The sequence below is a fragment of the Emys orbicularis genome, chromosome 2 (genome assembly GCF_028017835.1).
Source record: "Emys orbicularis isolate rEmyOrb1 chromosome 2, rEmyOrb1.hap1, whole genome shotgun sequence".
NCBI lineage: Eukaryota > Metazoa > Chordata > Testudines > Emydidae > Emys > Emys orbicularis.
The window spans coordinates 81,051,499-81,075,964 of NC_088684.1; positions in this window are offsets into that span (position 1 = coordinate 81,051,499).

The following is a 24,466-nucleotide window of genomic DNA, read 5'->3' on the forward strand; positions in this document are numbered from 1 at the left end:
GTGTAGGTCTGAGCATAGTCTGCTTTTTGTACTAGTAGCCTAAGATTTCCTAAAATGAGCAAATAGCAAAATCCTAGATTTCAGATGGAGTGGCTTGGGTTTTAGTGACAGTATACTATACACTTAAGAAACTGTTAAATATTTTCAAAAATAACAGGAGTACTTGTGGCACCTTAGAGACTAACAAATTTGTTAGTCTCTAAGGTGCCACAAGTACTCCTGTTATTTTTGAGGATACAGACTAACACGGCTGCTACTCTGAAACCTGTTAAATATTTAACACAGATACAGTGAAGAAATGTGTATCGTGCCATATTCATTATTTCTCCAGTAAAAAATACAAATAGTAAATCAATCATCATATGTGTAATTATTGCAGCAGTAATTATTCTTGAGAAGCAGATTATCATTCTTGGTGGCCTTTGTTCAAATATCTGACTTTTTTCATTTTTCCATTTTATTTTTCTTGAATGGTGTCCATTTTTGAGTGGATTAGTAATATTCTGAGCTGAGGACAATCTGATTGTAAGATTTCTAGGTGGAATAGCAGCATGAATCAGCTGGGAAGTTTTAAGATTCTTTTATAGCATTTAAATTGAAAATGCTGTGTCCATCAAATATTTCATCTTAATTTTTTATGAAGAAACAATAGCTGTGAGTAACATTGCAAATGTTGTTTGTTAGAATTTCAACAGAAACCTAAATGCAACATTGATTTTAGGTTCTTTTTTAATGATTAGTAGCTTAATCATTAGGAGATAAGCAAGATCTGTAGTTTAAAAGTAAACAGTTTTTCCAAACTATTTCTCATCTACATTAAACTATTATATACATCTATGTAAAGAAGCTCTTTAAATTTGTGAGTACTGTTTCCATGTCTAAACAAAACATGAGATACACAGTAAATTTGCAATTTGTCATGTACTTAGTAACTTTTTCTGATGGAAAAAGGTTTAAAAGATATCTCTGATATGGCTGTCACTTTTGATAACATAATTTGAAACTTGTATCTTAGGGGAATAGTGACACAAGGCAGGTAAACACATAAAAACAAAATGACAGTTGAATTTTGGGGAGTTTGTATGTTGAATGCATGAAAGTAATGTTCATTAGAAATGGTGGGTGTTAAGAACTCACTTATGACTAACTGTCTTTTGTTTTTTGAAAATACATTTGTGAATTAGTTTTCTTCTGTTTGCTTTTTTCCTCTTTTTGGTTTGCTGGTAACTATAGTCTTAGTCTAATTATCCTAGTAACTCTTGCTGACAGGTACCAGCTTTTGACATAAATGAGAAACAAGGCAGGGCAAACAGTAGCTTCCCCCCCCCCCCAACATTTTAAAAACAATAAAAACATTTACCTAAGCACAAGGAAGACTATTGTTGTTTATGAAAAGCTGTATACCATGCACTTCAGGGATATGTAAATACATGCTTGGGCATAGGTGAGCAAATAATTCTCCATCCAGAGACATTTAAAACAAGATATTTAATTTGAATATCGTAAGTGACTTAATCTTTAAAAAGAAGTCAAAACTGCTAGGTTGTTTTTAATATACGTAGAATCAGTTGCATCAAACGTATCAGTCTTGACCTATTTTTCATTTTGCTAGTTTATCCCATTTCTTGTGGTGATTTTTCTGAAAAGAATCCTTATTGTATGTGTTCTATGTGATCAAAACAATCTTAAACACATACCTAAAAAAAGGGAGGTGAAGTAGTGCAGGTCAGCTATATATAAGTGTGAAAGCTACAAAACAAGCCAAGTTGCAAAGGAGAAGATGATGGGGGAGGATGACTGGTCATTTATATTCCTTTTTAAACTCAGAATGCTTGAGGGCCAAAATTGCCCTAATGTATTCAGGATGCTGTACTTGGGACCTCCTGAGCGGAGGAGGCAAGGGGTAAAGAGCAATTCAGTTGTGTCTTGTTTAAATTGGCCTCTTGAATGGCTATCGCTTTTGTAACTTGGCACACTCTGTAAGATATCACACTTAGGTTACTGACCCTTTTTCTTTCACTTGGGGGTATTTGTTTTTTGTTCTTAAAGTTTTTTTTATCAGAAATGATTTGTTTAGAAATATATGGATGCTATGAAAATGTAGTCATCTATGTCATCTGTGGAAGAAAAAAAACAGATATTCATTAGCGAATTTGAATGAAAAGACAGTCCTAATGTATCTTTAAATCCCGTCCTTCTCAACCAAAGTCAGGTAATATCCATTAGACTAAAGTTGTGTGTGAAAAATCGCTAGAAATTGTAGGTGTTAAATAAGCCACCACAGGGAGCTGGTATAGTCCCACAAATTTAATAGAAACATTGAACTCTGAGGACTTATTTAAGCATTTTTATTTTTCTTTGTCACTTCAAAATGAATTTCCTTGTACTGATATTTAGTAACCCAGTTTTATAATTCTGTGGCTTAATTTATTAAATGTTTAGCTCCTAGAAAGAAGAGAAGGAAAAAATGTGCTCACTGTACTATATACGTATATTCTGCCTAAAACAGGCATGTATCTTGAAATGATACCAGGGCAATGCCCTGCATTTCTTAGAGTTGTGCCGTCTTTTGAGGAAAACCAAGGTACTCTTTCCATTTTGGCTGCATTTGCAACTGTAACTTCTGCAAAGTTGGTAGTGGATGAAGATGATCAATTTCATCCCCCGTATTTATGTTTGTATTTAATGTGACTAGTTCTCTATAATATATTTGAAACAATAATACATTTCTTGTATACGAGGCACAGATGTTATGGCATACTGGTATTTAAGGTAGAAGGGTGGTGGATCATTGTAACAAAAAGGTAGCTATATTAGTAACAATAGTTAAGAGAGAATTTAAAATTCAAATCCCCATCAAACAGTAACACTTCTATTAATTTCTTAACTAGCTGAATGTTTATCACCCCCACACTGCCCAACCTCTAAATTACATGGACTGGATGTTAGTCATTAGATTGATTATAGTCTAATCCGCAGACAGTCTAGCATAAACAAAACAGCAATTACTATTGGCATGATTCCTTTGAACTCAACTCAAAGTTATAGTATGGCTGGTCCAAAGAACTTTTTCTGAAAGGCCTGGTTTCAGAATCTCAGAGGTTCTGGCATAATCATCTTATAGGGAGGGAACAAAACATTCATAAGATTCCACTTGGTCTGAAAAGCAAAACCATTTGTTTTGATGTATGAGTGGATTGTTGACTTTTATTTGGCCACCCAAAAAGGGCAAATATTAGATATTGAACACAAAAGCATACATAAAAAATCAAATTTCAAAGGGATTTAAAATGACCATCTTATAATGTTATAGTACAGGCTATTTATAGTTAGACTTTTTTTTTTTTTTTGTCTTGGCAGATTATTCCCATGTCTGATTTAAAAAAAAATGTTGCTCCCCCCTTAAGTAATTCTCATTGACATGGCTAATGTTTATGACTGACTTTATCAACTTGAAGATTACAAAAATGATATCCAATTGCTTTCTGGGACCAGTGCAAGTCTAATGGACCATTTCTCAGGAGCAGGTGAACTTGTATCTTGGAAACCTTCTATCTGTACATAGTTAGGAACTGAACTGTTAGTTGCCATGAGGCTGAAATCTTTATCTAAAGATGCCTTAAAAGGACTAGAAGTATGGCTTGGGTTTTCTAGTTGCAGCTAACTCTTGCAACAAGAGAGGCTCTTAATATGGAGATGTGTAGGATAATATGTTCCACCATGATCTAAGATTTCTTAAAAGGCTGTATGCTTTCCTGTAATTCATTCTGTGTAACTGGTTTAATAGCTTTAATTTCTTTGTTATGAAATGGATGCCTCAGTATTGAAATCTCTTAAATTTTGTAAAAAACCCTTTCTATCTTTTTTTAGTTAAGTATTTGTAAATGAGAAAAGGACTTAAACCCCCTCCCTCTCCAAGCTTTTTAGAATTTAATGTAGACATCTTCTGGATTAAATGCTTTTTTGTTTGAAACACTGATTAAGAATGTGGTATGAATACTGATATCTCAAAGAAAAACCTCAACGTTTTGGGCAGGTCTACACTACAGCCGGGATCGATGCTCTGAGATCGATCCACCGGCAGTCGATTTGGCGGGTCTAGTAAAGACCCGCCAAATCAACTGCAGATCGCTCTCCAGTCGACCCCTGTACTCTACCCCTGACGAGAAGAGTAAGGTAAATCGATGGGAGAAAATCTCCCGTCGACTCCTCCCCCCCCCCGGTGGGTGTAGAGCCCACAGTAACTCGACCTAAAGTACGTTGATTCCAGCTGCGTTATTCACACAGCTGGAGTTGCGTAGCATAGGTCGACTTACCGCGGTAGTGTAGACATAGCCTTTGTCTGAAATATATTTGGAGTTTTCCATAGGATCCTGTGGTACTGTCAAAAGTCAGTATTAGTCCCACTGGGTATGGGGAAAATGCAACTTTCTTATCCTATTTCAATTAAATCAGAATTGTGGTCACCAAAAATATATATATATTTTTTCCCCTTGGGGGGACTACGTTTTGCTCTAACAGAAATTGTGTATGATTGATCTTTTGGACTGTGGAAAGGTACCTGTCTGGTTTTAAAAGTATTGTGCAATGCTTTTACTACAAAGCAATTGAAACGTAAGCATTAAAGTTGTTCAATTGTTCTCTTTATAATAGTCAAATAGTGTAAGGGAAGCTTTTAAATAATTCTAAATCATTATGCAATACTTGGCATAGAAGTCTGACAAAAGATGAATCTTTGAATACAGAGTTCAGTAGTGGGTTTTGTTTTTGTTTTAACTTTAATTTTAGGCAACTTGGGTTCTTAGCATGCATCACATTCCACTTCAAGTATGAGTAATTATGCTAGTTTAGCAATTATTAGAGATGAAAGAAATTCTGTTAGATATGAATCCTCCTAAACTTCAGTAGCTTTAGTTTTAGCCAGGATAATGATCAGGCAGTAGTTAGCCATATGCCTGGGGACTATGCTATAGCAAAAAAAGATTGGGCTGATCTTGGGGGTATTTTTATTACAACACATTACAATTAGCATTTTCATTCAGTCTGCCTGCTTTCTTGGGTTTTTAGTTTGGTTACAAAAATTCTGCTTTCAGTTCTTTTGTGGCATATGTGTGTAAGATGCTGTTAGTACCCTCACGAAAAGAAGTTAAAATTAGGAATATTTTCCTCCAATATTATAGTACTAGTTAAAATTGTACAAACTTTTTTACCATAAAAGTTATTTTTTTGCATTCCTTTACTATTTTTGAAGACTTTTTTCCCTCCATAATGCTGAAGTAGAAGAAGAAGAAAAATGTTTTTCAGGATTTAATTTATGTGGCCTGTATTCTTCTGGGATGTGCGTAACATTTATTTTCAATGGAGAGATACTATAGATTAAAGAACGCCCACTGTGCATGATTTACAGCAGCTTTTTGTTCTTACACTTCAACTTCTTTTACTATGTATACTCTAAGTACAGGAGTCTTGTCAGTTATCCACATTTTAAAAACATCCTGAATCCTGCACCACTGATATTAATGGCAGGTGTCGTATCTCCCCCCCCCCCCATTGACTTCAATGGGAACAGGAGAGAGGGCTTACTGTTTGCATTAGTAATTCATCTGAAATATTATTCCATTTTTAAATAAGTACAGTATCTTTCAAGGTTTGACTCCCCACCCCCTTCCTGAATCTCTTAAACCCTACAATATACTTAATTTGATGTAGTACATTATTATTATTATTATTATTTATTATTCTTTGGTGTGCGAATTGTTTTACTGTTTAATGATACTGCATCACTTTTTTTCTTTATTGGTAACTAGAAAGAAATGTGTTCAATCTGGCTGTGCTAGCCTTTGGTCAAAGAGCCCTAGTTGAAGCAGGATTTGACACCTTTATATCCTACTAAAAATAAGTAGTGTTGGGAAAAATATTCAGAATCTCATGTTGCCCCCAATTTTTAGTGTCCTGGATCTGGAGTAAAACTTACAGCTTCTTTACCTCAGATTGTATTTACCTGCTTAATGAACATTAGAAAACAACATCCCTGGTGACTGGTTTTTGAGTGAGATTTTTATTTTCCCACTCTGGATACTTTTGTAAAACTAGAAAGTTTCACTTTCCATTGTTGACTCATTAATGTCTTGAAGGGATTTAACAGGGAAAAAAGTCCTTCATTGTAAAATATTTCTTTTACACATATCAGATTAAGTGACATTATGAGGCCATGCCCTTGATAAGGCTAGGCTATATGTGGGTCAACAAAACATGCTCTGGCTCTGAAGTATATTACCGTGGGGGGTAGGGTTATGGGTTTTTTTTCCTAATGGCGTCAACATATTTTCTAACTTTTGATAGTACACCTCTACCCCGATATAACGCGACCCGATATAACATGAATTCGGATATAACGCGGTAAAGCAGTGCTCTGGGGGGGCGGGGCTGCGCACTCCGGCGGATCAAAGCAAGTTCGATATAAAGCGGTTTCACCTATAACGTGGTAAGATTTTTTTGGCTCCCGAGGACAGCATTATATAGGGGTAGAGGTGTACTAATGTGTGTGTGTGGGGGGTGTGTGTGTGTGTTTGCTTTATCTCTTTTAGTTATTCTCCACTTCCTTCCTTGCAATTGTGTACCTTGGAATCTCTGATCCTCTAATCCCAGAACAACAGGGACTTCAAGATATATGCTCAATGCAACTTTTTATCATCCTAAAAATAGGTGGATGAAATGGTTGACTGTTGGCCTTTGTGTGTGACTTCTGGGAAGTGGTTGGGTTATGTAGTTAAGAGCCAGAGCATGGGAAAAAGATTTGTGTCTTGTGATTTAAGATGAAGCTGTTGAATAGATTCAGTGGAAAAGGCTAGTGAGCCAAATACAAATGTTAATCAAGAGAGGAAGGGGAGTGAGCACTGAGTACTTTTCTGGTTGCAGAAAAGTAAAAGACAAGAACGATAAAAGGAAGAACAAAAGGTGATGTACAACATCGTAAAACAAAGAAGTGAATTCTGTGGAAGCAACTCCTTGATAAACATTTAGACACAGAACAACCTAGCTCATTCAAATTAACACTGAAAGAACTGGCCTTTTGACTAAGCTAGATGTGCATCATTAGTTTAATATCTATTTAGTATCTATAGTTTTGCGAATGGAGTCAGTGGCCAAAAAGTCTAATTCTTGTTGCTTGACATTAGGCACCTAGCTAAGTGAACTGACCATTCAGAGGTGTTGAGTATCCACAGAGCTGTAGGTACTCATCACTTTTGACAGATCACTTTTAAATTCAGTCACCTAGGTTTGAACATTTTGGCCACTGGTTATTTCTGTTTCTAATCTCTGTGATCCATAAATCAGATTGCTTCAGGCGTGCTTTTCTTTAGGAGTTCAGCTTTTTGTGGGAAACATTTAATTAGTCCCGTATTTCCTAAGTACAGGTGCAGGTAGGGGCCTGCAAAAATAACCTAAATTCTTAATTATGTCCCTCTGCCCATGTACCATATAACTCATCACCTATGCCTTACGGAAGTTACTAAAGAGAGAGAGAAAACGTATGGTTTGTGTCACTGTAATGTATTATAAGGAATCTGAACTCTGAAACCATTACTATTACATAAAGGGCTTTGTAACTGCTCAAAAAAATGATCTTGGATATTCTTTTCACTTCTTGATTTTTATCATGCTGGACTGGTTATCTATAATTATGTTCTTGAAAGTAAATAATAGCTTTCAGCTAAGTGTGGCCATTGCAGGGAGGGAGGGTTGCCAAAAGATCTGAGCACTGGACTTGGAGTTGGGACTCCTGAAGCCAGTTCCTTGCTCTGCCAGTGTCTTGCAATGGTCCTGAGAAGTGAGGATTTTCCTCATTTCCATTGACTTCTGTGGGAGTTGGGGGCGCTCAGCAGCATGCACACACAGGCCTTGGAGTGAGCTTGAGGAAGTCACTTAATTTCTTGGAGGCAGATCCAGTTGAAGTAAATGAACTAAATACAGGGGAAAGGAGCAAAAAGGACTCTTTCCTCTCCCACAGCCTGTTAGCAGGACACAGAGCAACAGCACTATTTGCAATGTCTACTGACAGTACAGCAAATCTGTATAGCTATGGTCCCACTGGATGACCCTGTCACTCCCCAGTGACATTCCCATACCCTCCTGCAGGATGTTGCAGATCACTGCTTGCAGTGTGCAGGGGTTCCTGTTCTCATTGCATAGACTGCACCCAGTGGGAGGTCAGTGGAATTGCAACAGTTTGGCTTCTTTTTGTATTACTGCAAAAGGGGTGGAGTAAAGTGAGTACTTGGCCCTCAGCACCTTAGTTCCGTTATCTGTGAGACGTATAATAATGCCTCATAGGGATGTTGTGAAACTTAAAGGTTATAAAAACTTTGAGATTCTTGGATGAATGGCACTTTGTAAAATGCATAGTCTTGTTATCAACTTACCAACCAAAACAATTTAAAATATAGTCCAAGTGTTTGTTCATGGATGAGAGATTAGGGAGGCAAGGTCAGTACACAAAACTGGTCTAACTGTCTTGAAAACAAAATAGGTTAGAAAGACACTAGAATTCTGTGTGGTTGGAAGGAGTCTCTGTTCTGCTTTTCTCACCCATAATATTCCATAGACGTGACTGTCTCCTTACATGATTCAGTGTGTCACATTGGGACGCTGTAATCCTTGAATAAAGAATATGAGGGCTGAAAGAGAACCGTCCAAAGGGGTGTGTGTGTGTGTGTGTGTTTCTTTTAAATGTGCCTAACCAGAAAGGTTATCTTTTTAGGTACTGCCTAAGAAAATACTACTGTTTCAACCAACACAGCTGAATTGGGAGCCACACACTGCTCCCAGTTTAGCTTTTATACAAGAGTAACTGAAAAAGAAGCTCAATAGAGGGACAGGCTGGAGAGGAGAGTGTGTAAAATGGATAAGAATGTCAGGAGGGGTGTGTGGCAGCCTCTGTCTGTAGGAGGAAGAAGGTGTGAGGGGATGAAGGTTGGTAATAATAATGAGCATTCAGTTCTGTTATTTTAAACAACCTCATCCCCCAAGAATTCTTTACACTTCTAAGTTGTGGTTTAAGAAAATATCATTACATTACAGCTTAAAAATAATGGGAGGCAGGGTATGCAACTAAACTGAACCCTTCCTTCCTTTTCCAGTGTTATCTCAAATATATGTATATTGATAGGATTATTACTTTTTTAAAATTGTATGAAATGGCACTTGAAATTTTTCTTTGTTGGTACAGTAGAACCTCAATTTTATGAACACCAGTCTTCACAAACAACTAATTATATGAATCATTTTCCGGGTGTATATGTGTGGGGAAATCATATAACGAAAGTGTTGTCAATTAAAGAACAAGTCAACGTTGCTTCAGGTTCCAGTGCCTTCAGATTCTGATGCCGTTGGTGCATTGGAAATTGCTTTGCAGTGGCTTGAAGGACAAGAAGAAAGTGATGCAGTGCACCATATTTCAACTTATGCACTGTACCTGGTTGTAATTTTGAGACATTTGATTTTATGAACTCCTCAGTCCTCCATTTTAGTTAATAAAAGAGGCCGCACTCTAGTGTATCTTTAATGGAAGTGTATTGATACTGTTTAAGGTGGTTCAGAAAATTAGACCTTGTCTGGTGTTTGATCAGGATGGTTATTGACCAGTAAGAATGCAAGATGTCTCAATACAGTTTTGTAATGTACTTTATATGTTTGCTAACCTCACTGAAGTAGGATTGTATTGTCCTCTCAGAGTCACATTTGTGACTTTTATTGGCACCAGTTGGAGTGAGAATATGTGGTTGTATCTATGTCTACAAGGAGAATTTGGCTGATGATGACTTTTAAAGAAAGCATGAAGGGTGTAGAGGAAGTGGAGAAAGAATAAACAAGAGGAACTACTTTAGGGTGTGATCCTGCAATTAACCCCACACTTTATTGATTTCAGCTGGCATTTCCCATACAAATTAAACCTTTTATTAAAATATGTGCTAAAGGCATGGCCCTGCAAAGTGCTGCAAGTCCACAAAATCCATTGAATGTAAATGGGATTTGAGAGGCTCAGCACTTTGCAGGACTGAACCTTAAATTTGCCTCTGCTATGTGACTAATCTACCTGATCATATTAAAGATGGTGGCAATAAGTATCTCTTCTTAGTTTGTATGTGGACATGAAGAGAGAGGAAAAGCAGAAAGATACTTCCAGAAATGACAGTAATTTTTAGATACTAAAATAATGGCACACATGTTTTATTTCTGTTCTGTCTGGGTAGCTCTGTAAATTGTATATTGATTATGCTAATACGGCTAGTGCCTCTTACTTATCTGCAGATATTATTCAAACATGCATGGAATGCATGCTTTATAAAGTAATCATCATAGGAAGAATACTTTTGTGGAAGATAAGTTTTAAATTCAAGTACCAATGTTAAGCTTATGGCAAGTTGTATTGAGTTATAGGAAATACAAAATATAAGTTAAATATATATATTTATATTGTAAACCAAATCTTCTCATACCCCTAGCAATCTTGGTTGCTGTGTTATGTTTTGTTTCACATCCCTTAAATAAAGTGTTTTTAGGAAGGGTACTAAATCAATAACAGTCTGTTTATAGTTTATTTTGGGATATGTGGCTTCTTTTGCTTTGTTTAACAAGCTGAAAAGAGCCTCAGATGTTCAGGGAAGTATGTATTCTCTCTCTCTCTTTAATTTATTAACCTACCCATAGTAGAAGAAAATAGTCTTTTTTCAATTATCTGTAGCTTGTATTTTGTTATAGTTTATAATAGCTCAAAAGCCATAAATCATAGTCTCTGTTCTCCATAAAGGATTCCCTCTCAGTGAAAATGCACCTTTTCATAGTACTCCCACATTTCTATTTTCGTCCATTCCTTTTTCCATCTGAGGTCTCCCCAAGCATGCACCACTGTTGTCTGCTTCTACTAACAGACTGACCCTTCCATGTGGGATAGCCCAGTTGTTAGCAGAATATGTGAATTCTTCCACTGTTAGCTTTATAAACTCTCCCCCACGTACATAAGCCTTGTGCCACCTTGACAATCTTCTAGGGAGGAGGAGTGAAATTCTGGTTGACCAGCAGATGTTGCAGTAAATTAGTGGGAGGTTAACTCTGCTGTCAGAATCTATGGGCCAAATCTGTTTGTTCCTCCACTTAGTGGCTTCAGAGAGACTATTGCATAAAAAAGCAAGTAAAGATTTAGCCTTAACAATGTTGGTTTTTCAACTTTCCTAGAACCCTCTGAGTCTGGGCATGCAAGACAGTCTGAATTCAAACCAGAGTATTCCCAGGCTAACAAGTAGCTCTGCCTCTTGGATTGCAAAGCTCAACATATAGATATATGAAATATATATAGATATATCTATATCTCTCTCTACATATCCATGTGTATATATAAAAGTTCTTGTTTAGAAATGCATTTTTGTAGTATTAAACTTTACTACAAAATGCTGTTATGAGTCCAAACCCACCAGACTTTATAAAGGTGAAGACAGCTGCAATACTGGAATTCTATTTTCCCTGACTGAGATCTTCTTTAAAAAAAAAAAAAAAATTATATGCAAATAGAATTTTCCACAATCAAGGAGTGCAGTCCCACAATTGTTTTGGTGAGCGATTCTTGTTTAGGAACACTTTTTTTTTTTTTTTAATTTCATCATGTAATTGTATAGTAGGGAATTGATGGTTTATTGCTTTAAGTAGCTGGCAACGTTCTCTGATCTAGTTAGCAAAGAAATATTTCCACCGCTAGCAAAACAGGTGACTCTGCGGTCATAAACACTTAACTGTTCAGACAAAAATATTGTTTCTCTGAAATAATGATGTCACAAAAGTATCTAGAATTAATATTCAGCCATAGCAGCATAACATGACTGGAAACACAGGCTTTAGCTCTTCATATCTCCTGAGGTTTCTTCTTCTATTGGCATTCGATTACTTTTACTATCCCGGAGTTCTCTCTTCTTATGGTAGGCCATGCTAAATACTTTACATATTTAAAAATAATAAAAAAAAAAGTCTGAAGAAATCAAAAACCCTTGTTCACAAATATAATCCTAGACTATAAATCTTGGTTTTTCACAGTATTAACTAGAAATATTTGACATATGCTGCTGCTGTCCACATATCCTTCCTATACTTATTTTTAATGTAGTTTGGTAGCCAAAAGCTTTTGACTCATATTAGTATAAAGTGTAAAGCCCCTAGCGGAGGGATATTGTTGAAAATTGCCTTTGTTTATTGAAAGGAAACACAATGCTTCAGTTAATGCTTGGGGAAGTTAACACTGAAGTTGGGTATGAGATGTAGGGTGAGGTTTATCCAAGTGAGTTTAACATGGTATGATAACTGGAAGTTCTTCACACAGCGCACAGTCAACTTGTGGAACTCCTTGCCTGAGGAGGTTGTGAAGACTAGGATTATAATAGGCTTTAAAAGAGAACTGGATAAATTCATGGAGGTTAAGTCCATTAATGGCTATTAGCCACGATGGGTAAGGAATCGTGTCCCTAGCCTCTGTTTGTCAGAGGGTGGTGATGGACGGCAGGAGAGAGATCACTTGATTGTTATCTGTTAGGTTCACTCCCTCATCGGTAGACAGGATACTGGGCTGGATGGACCTTTGGTCTGACCCAGTAGGAGTATTCTTATGTTCTTATGTTATGTTCTTATAAATGACAATGAAGGCTAACGTTCTTATAAACAGGCTAAGAGAAGACTTAATCCGGTTCCTTTTTAGTACTTTGTGGCTACAGAATGATGGACTGGACTATAATTACCTAACGTAGCAAACAATTGTTATTAGTTGGAGGAAGAATCTGGCCATGGTGTAAAGGAGAACTAGTTGATATTTTGTAGGCTAACTCTATGATAAAGGTTCCTTATTCTAGAGCTTTTGTTTTTGTTCTGTTCTCCTCTCTACCATATTTTTCTTTTCAAAGGTTCATCTTTCCTGACAAACACGTCAGTCTAGTTGACTGTTATTGGCAAGTTCTTTATGCCTGTTGTGACCTACTTGGCTCTTTTGTGACTAAGAATCCATAAAGAGCTTGAACAACAGTTTAAAAAAGATGCTAACCACAAAGTTACCTGCTAACATGCTGGTCAGAAGTTTCCTTTCTCTTTGTTTAATGTAACACGTATGGAAGTTGAACTTTGATAATGTGCACACTTTGGAGTTCTCATACAGGAGAGTCTATTTCTCCAGAAAAGATTTAAAAGCAGAGTACTATACTAACAGCAGTTATTTTTATAAAATATACTATGGTACATTTACTAAAAATAAGCTCTTTTGAGATAGTCTTCAGGTGTTTTTATGTATTAATTTTCAAAATTCTGCAACTTGCTACGTGTCTGTCAAACAGTAGTGCAAATTAACAAAATTTTGCTCTGTATATATGTCTGCCTCCATTAGTAAGGAGAGGTTCTGGTACCTCTGCTGATGAAAGTAGTCAATGCATTTCTGTAGAAAGACTTAGTCCCCCAGTTTACATACCTTAAAGGCAGAAGTGAAGACCTACTTAAAGCAAAACAAAACAAATCTTGTTAACATCCTAGAAGGCTACTGTCTGGTCTCTAAACGTCCCTTTTTGGGAACAGCTGTTGGGAAGGTCATTTTATATCTTTAAAAAATCTCACGATTTTTAATCCACTTTCATGATTTTTGAGGTCTGCTCATGATTTTTGAATACTTGGTGATACTGTAAACATGAAGTGTCCCCTCTACACTTTTTCCCCGCTGGAAGGGAGAAGGAACTCTTTTTCTCTACTGCACCTTCAACTCAAAGATTTCTCACCTTTGGGAGCGTAATAAGGAAGTAGTTCTGCTACTTGACTCCTCCCCTACCTTCACTGTGGTGGGTCATTTTCTGCTGTGAATAGCTCCAGTGCCTGCCTCTGCAGCACCCTGTAGCTTCCCAAAGCAGTCACAGAATGAAGCTGACATGATTTTTGTCCGTTTCACTGCTGCCCAGAGAGTTTTTGAATAGTCAGTCTGGCCAGAGTGGTGTGTGCTTAGGGAAGCTGTGAGCCATAATAAAGATGCTGGCATGGTCTGTCTGCAGACTCAGTAAGACAGCATTGTGTTGGTTCACTTTTGCAAGGGTATCTTCACAACTGTAATGTTAGCTTTTTTTTAAAAAAAAATCTTAAATTTAGTGGAAATTAATGGTTTAGCACCCACTCCCGCTTTGCCAGAAAAAGCTTCCCACTTAACAATGTAGAGTAGGTGAATGGAGTCTCCATGCCTTGTCTTAGTCCCTAATTCAGTTATGTAACAGAATACAGTACAGTGGATTGAAAACAGATATCCCAGAGGAAATTTGACTTGTTTCTTAATCCATGAGATCTCTTTGGTCACTCTGCTGCACAGAAGCTACATGCTTTTGGACAAAGTGTGGTGCTAGGGTCTGTTTTGAGGTTTTGCATCTTGCAGTGGTTCTGTACTAGGCAATGTTCTCTTGCCCCGAAAGCATTCCTGGCTTTCAGAACTGAAACTAGGGAGATGACGCATGAGTCATTTCAGCTACCCACCTAACGTCTTTTTTTTTTGTTTTTGTTTGTTTACCTTTTCCTGGCAGTAGAAGAAAATGAAACGGAGGACCAGCAGGCGGGTGTGGGACAGATAGCTGCACAGACTGGTAATGCTGAATTCCTTCATTAGTGCTTGTTTGCTGTTTTACAACAGTGTGAGATTTATTTTTTCAAAGTCTGCTCTCATCTTATTGAATTTCAACTTCGAATGCACTTCTAAAGCCCAGGAAAAAAAAAATCCCACTTTTCAAAGTCAGAAAATCAGGAATATTGCTGTTTGTAGCGTATCCAACTGAAAGGGAAGCATTAACCTTTAAAGACCAAGATGTTTTTTCTGCAAACAAACTACCACGTGCACCCACAAAACCCAACCCCAAGCATCCATGTTTATGAAACTATTATGTGTCTTGGGCTAGTTATTTTATAAATGATTTTAAGCTTAAAATGGTAATTGTTCAGTTTGTTTACCAGTCACTAGCCCCCTTCATGTAAGTCAATGGAAGATGTGTAGATAAATCCTTTTGTTTAGGTCTGAACGTACATGGAATTTATTATTAATAATTGTAAACAAGTACTGCAAGTAGGTTAATATTATGGTATCCATTCCTTGTAACAATAGGACATTTTTCCTGTTATAGTCTAATATGATTTCTAGAATTCAAGAAATGATTATTTTGTGGGGTTTTTTTGTTTTGTGTGTGTGTGGTTTGATTAGGGTCCTGGTCCTGCAAACAGTTATATAAATACTTATTCATGTGGGTAGCCCCATTGACTTAACTGAAGTTAGTCTTATAAGGTCTCCTTTCTTAAGGGTTTTCCAGGTTGATTCCTAGAATCCATGGATTTAAAAAAAAAAAGGGAATTTATAGGCAATAGTTTGAATTATTCCTTTTTAGATTGTAAAGAATACATTTAAAGCTGTTAAGTAAAATACTTTGTCATCTAGAGTACTGTATACATCTTGTTAATGTTTGTTGCAATGCAGGTGAAACACTTTATTTAAAAATAAAGAAATTAAATGAGAGAAAGGAAAGGTTCTCTAAATCACAGGAATGAATTTATGCCTAAATTATTTGATTTTTTTTTTTACTTGAGAACTAATAAATGCCGTATACATTTTCAATTTGAAAAACAGTGGGCTGTAAAGCTGAAGAATAATATGTCAGGAAATGATCCAGTTTTCTACTGTTTTTTTATTTTTATTTTTGTATTAACTCTGAGTTGTTAAATAATCTTGTTAGTGCATTCATTTTCATATTACTATTTTATCTTGTGTTCTGGTATCTTCATTATATAATAAGACTTTATTTATTTATTTATTTATTTAGTTGACTATCACAAGAACTTAATGCTAAAAATGCAAAAATAACTCCAGATATATCTGATCCAGGCATTGCAGAAGGTCCATACTTTATCCACACTGCCAGAAGTTTTTATAGTAATACTTTGTATCTAAGCTCTGGCTCTAACCATTAAATGTGCTTTTTATAGAGTACCAAGTTATAAATGTAGTGCAGCTACGGCATATTAATCTTACTGCAGAGATTTAATGAGGCAGTTGTTTTGCGATGGACACTATTGGGAGCAGAAAGCGACATAGTTTTACTTTACCACTGAGCTGCAGAAATATTCCTTGCCTGGTAATAATTATAACCACATGATCTTAGTTTTCCTTTCTTTTGCCAGCACTTTTCCATGCAGAAGTGGCTTGGAAGCCAGTGAAATGGATTGGAAACTGGGCAGTTTTCATGGTAGTTTGACATTTTAGCTCTGATCAGCTATGGATCCTTTTTGCATAGAGAGAAATATGTAAGATGAGTTTCAAGAATACAGATAGTCTTGCCAGTCCATTGAGAGGCCTTTTAGATATTCATTACTTTTTACTCGACTTTTATATGGGTTATAAAAAGTAAATGTGGTGAAACCTCATTTTTACATGGACAGAATGGAATTTCTGCTGGTTAGCCTTAAGCTGATCCCATACTTGAAATTAATTGAAGTCCATGGGTTTATTGCAGCCAACTCTTTTAAGCCAATGCAGTTTTTCATTTTCCCCAAAGTTGCAGTTTTATTAGACCAAGTTATAGCAATAACCTCCCTTATGGGGAGGAGGAAGAGGAGAAGGACAGAACCAAGTGCCAGAGAACGTAGTAATGGGAAAATCATACTACTTTTAATTTCTACTTATAAATAACGTTAACATAATCAGTAACAGAAGACAGGCCTTGATTTTTTTTTATTGTGTTCATAAGTTGAATGTATTTCTCTATCAAATCTAATCCTCCTTTCTATACTAGATAATTAGAAATGTAGTCTGTAGTTCATGTGCAGTGGCAGACATTGTAAGGTGGTGGTGGGGGCTAGAGCCATGTTTGTTACAGATGGTAGTGGGGCATGGCTGTGGAGTTTACAGAATTGACAGTGGTAGTGCTTGCAAGTGTTGGGGATGGAGATGTTTGAATAGATGATTGTAGTATTTATGGCTTCGTTTGTTGCAGATGTTAGGGTGAAGAGGGGCAGTAATGGTACTTAGATGTATTTGATGCAGTCTGTTTGAAAGCACTAGCCTTAATTAGGAGGAGGTAAAGATGCAACTGCATTTGAATGAATATTGCATTTATGAACCAGGTTTTATCTAGGTTCACAAGAAGCTTTTCAAATGATGGAACTAAGCATGTGTGCAATCACTAACATACAGCCACCTCTGGGGTGGAAGACAGCTGCTGTTATGATTTAGAAAACCATCCCACAGACTCCAAGTTATATGACCTATTTTAAAAAAAAAATATTTATTTTTGTGGTGGTGTCTCTCCAAGACAGTGAATGGGGGGAAATGCATTCACCAACAGAGCAGCTGAGACTGCCAGAACTCATTTCACAGGAGCATCATAGGCTAAAATTGAACCTAGGTCCCAGAGGGTCCCCCTGAAGTGTTGACCTAAAAACAAATGTGCCAGTTGGCTAGAGCATGTATTCTAAAGTTGCCGCAAAAGGGAATAAGCTTGACTGACTCCTGTCCCTGTAGAGTTATATCTGTGAATGCAGAAGTGGAAGCAAAAACATTTGTATTACTGTTAAAATTATTCTAATTTTAATAACTACTATCTAAGTAGTAAGCTTTGACTTGAGCAATTCTTCACGTTTTTGTGTGCTAAGGTGTATGTGTTGTGGTGTTGGATTCTTGTAAAGTGCCAGTATTCATGAACAATAGGTCTTGAATTTTTGCGCCCCCCCCCCCCCTTTTTTTTTAAAAGCATGGTAATCAAAGCACAGTCAGACTCTGACCTTATTTTAAAACAAACAGGTCTGTAAACTTTATGTGCAGCATTTAAATACTCATGTTAAAATTCAGACCCAGTGCCCACATTTCCCTGAGTGCTGTCAGTTTTATGAGATGAAACTGGGAGCCTGAGCTGAACAACTAACAGTATGCAATATGCACGTGCTACCTTCCAACAAGTGTTTAATGATGTTGGGGTCAGTTTGCAAGAGTTAAGACAATTATTTATTTTCCTGAACTGCTTGTAACCTAGTGGTATTTTAACTACTCTGTTAAGCTTATTGAAGAACTTGGAAAATGTTACTGGTACACAGGTTGTTTAGATCCAGCATTTAAAAATGGCAGAAGAGCTTTCCTATATTCAGATGGTGTCACTTTTGGCAATGTTAGTTTGCATACTACTACTTAATTTGAAAGTAGCTGCCTGAGTTAATGTTCTTATTCTAGCATCAAGAAATTTAAATTTGTAAGAATCTTGCCATGTATGTAGGTGTGGTTTAACAGAGCAAACATACCCATTCACCACACTTATTTCTTTCACTCATTTGTTGATGCTCTGCAATATAACTCCCTTTAAAAACAAACCGTGCCCTTTATCCTGTCAGAGAGATTCTTCTGGCTTAGCTCATGAGCCACATAGTGTGAGGAAGCTCACTTAATGACAGGTCTGTTTCATTTCTGGTTTATGCATAAGTATCCTCTATCCTTGATAAATTATTTGAAGGGCAGTAGTGTTTATTGCAGGTTTCAGGGAGCTGGTAAGAGCCATGACACTTGTGGCAGATGTAGGGAATGGTTGGTATTAGTGGCAACTGCACCATCACAGGCATCTCATTGTGGAGGAGTGGTGATGATGGCTTTTGTAGCAGACAGAAAAGGATTAGATGCTAACTGTACTTCCTCTGTTTTTATTAAGAATTCATTTTTTCAGGTGATCTATTCTAGCTGCATAAGGTGAAGCGCTCTCAAATGTCTGAAAAGCAAATGAGGCTTCCAATATGGAAAAAAGTGGTGAAATGTGTGGGTTCCTTTGTACACTGCCATTTTTCTTTTTATTACATTTGTTGTATTGTGGTTACTGAGAAGAACAAAGTAAACTGCCGGTTTGCTTTATTGGAGAAGTGTTTTGTTTTATTTCTGTCTTTGGGAGAAACGCATAGTAAAATGGGCAAAAAGTCAGGAATAGTTAAGGCACCACAGTGTACTCTACCTCAAAAGAAGAAAAGTCACATCTAAATTACTCTTCATATAACTGCAAAGAGTGCTGTGGCACCTTATAGACTAACAGACGTATAGGAGCATGAGCTTTCGTGGGTGAATACCCACTTCTTCACATGCATCCGACGAAGTGGGTATTCACCCGCGAAAGCTCATGCTCCTATACGTCTGTTTAGTCTATAAGGTGCCACAGGACTCTTTGCTGCTTTTACAGATCCAGACTAACACGGCTACCCCTGTGATTCTTCATATAACCTCATTCCAGCATTAGTCATTTACAGAGCTGAGATAGTACAATGAATTGTATGGTTCCTACTGTGCTCAAGGGATTTGGGTGAGATCACCTGACTCATTTAGCTTAAAACCTGATAGTGGGATCATGCCTGCTATTTTGGGGTTAGAACTAGCTTGTCCCAGTGATCCTCAAAACACTTGTTATCATCCCAAACAGACAAAGGTGTCCTTGTGGACTAGTTATAATTTATAACAGTTAGTTTCCAGCTTCCCATGATCTGGCAAAACAAGGAATCCATCCAGCTTATTCTTTAGTTAAATTGTATCCAAGTTAAAGCACATACATATAACTTTAACCCAAAGCATAGTTTTTTCTATAGTATTGTTCTACATCAAGTAATAGGGCGATAGAATATTAAGACTGGCTTATGAAATACAGAACAATTTCATCCTTACGTTAATCAGTTCAGTTCATTTTAATCTTTTATTTAATTTTGGTAATTTCCTGTGAAATAGTACAGTTAACTGTGAAAAGAAACTCTCCTAAACTCATTAATTTTTTTTTTTTTAAATTTTCATTGAACACTGTTTAATTGTAAAGGTAATATGTCCTTTCTTATAGTGATCAAAGCCCTTGGATAAGCTGTGAAAAAATTGATAAAGTTAACACTGAAGTATGGGAGAGTTGTTTGAAAGGGGGAGAGTTCTGTTTGGTGAAGGTAGAGGGAAAATTCCTTTCATCATCAAGCATAGAAAAAAAGTCAAGGAAAGAGGTTTCCTCTGCTTATTTAGCAATAAAATCTAAAGTGTGTTTCTCCTGTGCAGCAGGCTCATGCCAAATGTATTTCTGCTTGTTGGTAACAACAAGAACCAATCTGATTTTTAAAAGGATCTATTCTTAAAAGCTCTGAGGTCACAGTCTTGATTTTTCTTTCAGATGCTAACTGTAAACTAGAAGACAAGGCAGAAGATGGAGAGGTGATAGATTGTAAGAAAAGGCCAGAAGAAGGGGAGGAGTTAGAGGAAGAAGCTGTGCACAGCTGTGACAGCTGCCTCCAGGTGTTTGAATCACTGAGTGATATCACAGAACACAAGATTAATCAATGTCAACTGACAGGTAAACAATACTTATCACTTTGTGGCTTCTTGCACTGTTCTATTTCTGATTCCAGTTCCTTTCTTCAGATTCACCTCCCTCACCCAAGTTATTTTACTCCTACACTTGAATGCTTAAGCCATAGTTGATGCCCATCATTAATTCCGTGGCAAAGTTATGCTGGGAACTGGTGCACCATAAATTTTATTCAGGTTGGATAATTACTGCGTTCACACCTGATTTAAACTGTGCTTTAGCTTTCAGAGGACCTGGCTACTACTCTGTTTTCCAGACTTACAGCATACAGTTTTATGTGCCTTTTGACTTAAAAAAAAAAAAATTATGACAACCGATGATGCTGGTAAACGTGTTTGACTGCAGTTGTATAATGGATGAATTCATACAATGGTGGGCTATAGATCGGGATCTGATACTTCTTTGTTCTTTGCTGTTACAACAAATGAGCATACAGTGATCAATAAATGGAGGTTGAGGGGAATAACAGCAAATTATTAGACTATAAATAAAAATGCAAACATTAAGTGGCAGAATTGAATGCATATTGGACACTATTAACTTTTCACAAACACAGCTGGGTAAATGGACCTGTAACTAGCATGAGTCATTTAATTTGTAGGCAAAGAAGCAGTATTCTTAAGACTTGGGCCCTGTTCATCTAGTGAGATCTTCATAGGTGACACAATTTGCTCATATGAAATCTTATTGAAGTAGTTTTGTTTTTAGGTTTACAGACTATTATAATGGATGATACACAGGTCAAAATAGACTGAATATCAGGGGAAGGGCATTTTATTTCCATTAAATAGTAAGTACTTTAGTTTGAACTATTAAGAGATGATATTCAGTTGATATACAATACAGCTATCATGGGGCAGGCTTTGCATGATTATAATTTTGTATGTGCAGGAATCCAGTCCCATATATTAACTGCTTTATTGAAAGAGTATGTGTGTGTGTGTGTGTCTTCATTTGCCTATTAACCCACTGGAGTCAAAAAAAAGTCTCCAGAGCCGACAGTAGTATAGACAGCAAGTGGTACTGCAGCTGATTAAGAGTGAAGCGGAGAAAGGAGGCAGACAAAGGAGTAGGGAGTAGGCAGAAGCAGATAAAATGTCAAGGGAAGAAACTGAAATTGCTGAAGGATTTTAATCCCAAACCTAGGTTGTGGAGAATGAAACTATGATGCAATCTGGAAGTATTTGTAATACCAGGAGAGATGTTTTACCTTTTCTCTCTCTTTCCTTGCCATTTCTTCCTTAAATATTGTTCTGTCTTAAATTTAGGCGATTCAGTCCTTTCCTAATCACTCCTGCAAGTTTGTAGTGTGTGAATTGGCTCTACTTGAGGCAGTGTCTCCTGTCTGTGACTGGTGAGGCACTGTTTCTGGGGGGATGATTTTTCTCTATTTTGTCTTATTTGGCTGTCTTATTGTTATTCTATCTCCTCTTTTGTTACCTCTTCTGTTCTATCTTCTTTAGCCCTTCCTCACTCTTATTGGTTTCCCCCAGTCCCGCAACAAAAATTTCCTCCTCAGTGCCCCCCTCCCTGCCTCAAATCCCACTTATTCTTACCCTGCTTTCCCCTTTATTCTGACGCCTGCACTACCCCTTTCTTGCTTCTTTCCCCTAATTCGCTCTCCATCCCAAGCAGTCCCCTGATTTCTCCCATGCAATAGGTGCTCTGCTCTCACACTGCAAGCAGCATGAACTGAACAGTGTTTCCGCACCATAGCTGGAGAAGTGAAAGAGGAAAAAAGTCCTCAAGCACTGCTCCTGATCTACATCACCTTTGGCCTTGCTAGAAGGCAGATGGTGCCATGCTCAATGAGGACTAGAGTGAGTTTGCTGCATGAGTCAATTTGGAAGAAAAAAAGTTTGTTTTTGAAGGGAGGTATTTAAGCCCCTTTAAGAAAAAAAAATCACTTTTGCAAGAAAATGGGTGGTTGTTAATGGGTTGCAGCAAGAGGATTCAAAATAACAAAACCCTTTTGTCTGCTTTTGCTCTTAGGGTGCCAGGTAGGCAAAGAAGCCAACCCTCCTTTGCATCAAATTACAGATGATCTGCCTGTATATATTTATAAGAGAATAAAAATGGAGGAAATGACCAGTATAGCAGAACAGGTTCCCATTCCTTGGCTCTTCAGAAAACTCTTAAAAATAAATCAAACAGGTTCTTGCTCATAGGAATTGTGTGCCTGGGCCAAGAATAGTATAGATGTTATAGAACTAGGGCATGAAATGTATTGACTCTTCTGTTTTGTGCTCATTTCTACTATATTTGTTAGAAACAGTTATTAGACAAGTGGCTCTGTAATAAAAGCAATAGTAATAATGTACATGAAATATATGGTGCTTGTTTTTAGTATCTGTAGAGTTCTACCCAATTCACAATTAAATTAGTGGAAAAACTCTGACCAACGTCAGTGGGTGCAGGGTCAGGATCAAAGCTTCATTACAAAAATATAACCATGTTTGGGGGTTTTGAGCAGCCCCCCACCTCTTCTTCTTTCTGCTACCTTCTTCCTAACCAATAGCATCTATTTCTTTCTGTGCTTGTCTTCTTTTTTAAGAAAGTCTATGAAACTAGTCGGCACTGAAGAGCTGTATGGACCCTTTTAAAAGCAGTTTGTCCATAATGTTCAAACGTGGGTGTCTCAAGTTAGGCTCCTAAATCAGTATGGGTTGTCTTTCAAAAGTGCCTGAGAACCTGCAACTTGCATGGATTTCAGTGATCTTTGGAGGTGCTCTTGTGGTGGACATGGAGCTACTTTTTAATAGTTTATAAATACTGTATGTTGACCCAGTTGTTCAGATGTTTGATGTGGGACTATACTGGGTTAAATCAACAGGGTTGTTGGGGAAACAGACAGGAAGGCAAAACAATGCCCCTTGTATGAGAGACATCTCTTAGCGAGCCTTTGTTGTTTGTTATAGGGTAATGGGAGAGCCATTGTCCTGAGGAGACTGGCTCACCCTCCTGTTGAGCCTACGAAACTGGTAGCACTCCTGAAAATCAGGTCATTCTGATTTCAGCTCTCATATCTATATTTAGGTTTGTAATTTGAGGCACCCAAGTCTGAAAATTTTGGCTTTCTTCTACTGAGACTGCTACACCAATCTGTATGGACACAATAAACTTGTTTTGTCAAATCTCCGTTCTGTTCTCTTCTCCAAAGATAGAAGTAGGATTGAGGCTGGTGATTCTTGGAGGAGTATCAGTTTACTTTGCAGGCTCAATCTTGAGTATCCTGAATTGCTGTTTTGTCACTGAGTTATGTAAGGAAAGGAAGAGAGGCTATCCACAATTGGTTCTTCCCATCCAACAGATTGTTGGTGGGGTTGAATCCTGCGCTTGCTTTCTGGAAGAGGGGATAGTTGCTCTTTTATCCTAATGTGTATGCTGTGATCTTTTCTATTTGGGCCTGATCCCAATGTCCACTGAAGTCAGTGGAAAGACTCCAGTTGACTTCAGTGGGTGATGGATCAGGCCCTTTGCGAGATGTGCAGTAGTAATTTTTTGCCTATCATAATTTTTTTTTGTACTGACATGTTTTATTCATGTTAATTGTTCACACCTAAAACGTGCTTGGGATATAGATAATGGATTAAGGAAAAAAAAGACAGAATTTTTCACACTATGTATTCACCAGTATGTAAGACACTGAACTATGTTAACTTAGTCTCCTGAAAAGATGAGCTGTAAAGGTATAGTATTAATAGAGAAGTTCTCCTTCTGATCTTAATGCTCTTGGCTTTGTCCTTCTCACAAGGTTGTGTTTTTAACAACTCATGGATCACTTACAAGCTGTCATTCTCTGAGTAAAGCTATGATATCAAACAAAGGATCCTGGTAGCATTGCCGTTGATTATGAGGTGATTCTTTAGATGTGTTCGTGTGGAGCCCCCTGTAGGGTGCAAATGTGCCTCGTGTACGTGAGATAGCATTTTTTGAATAATAGTGTCCAAGACCACACATGCATCCTGTGCCTTCTCATGTTTCCATGCAAGGGCCAAAATGGATGGGGCAGCCACAGCCTTCCCTCAGTTCCCGTTTAGTGCTCGAGCGGGGAGATGGAACCCAGCCAG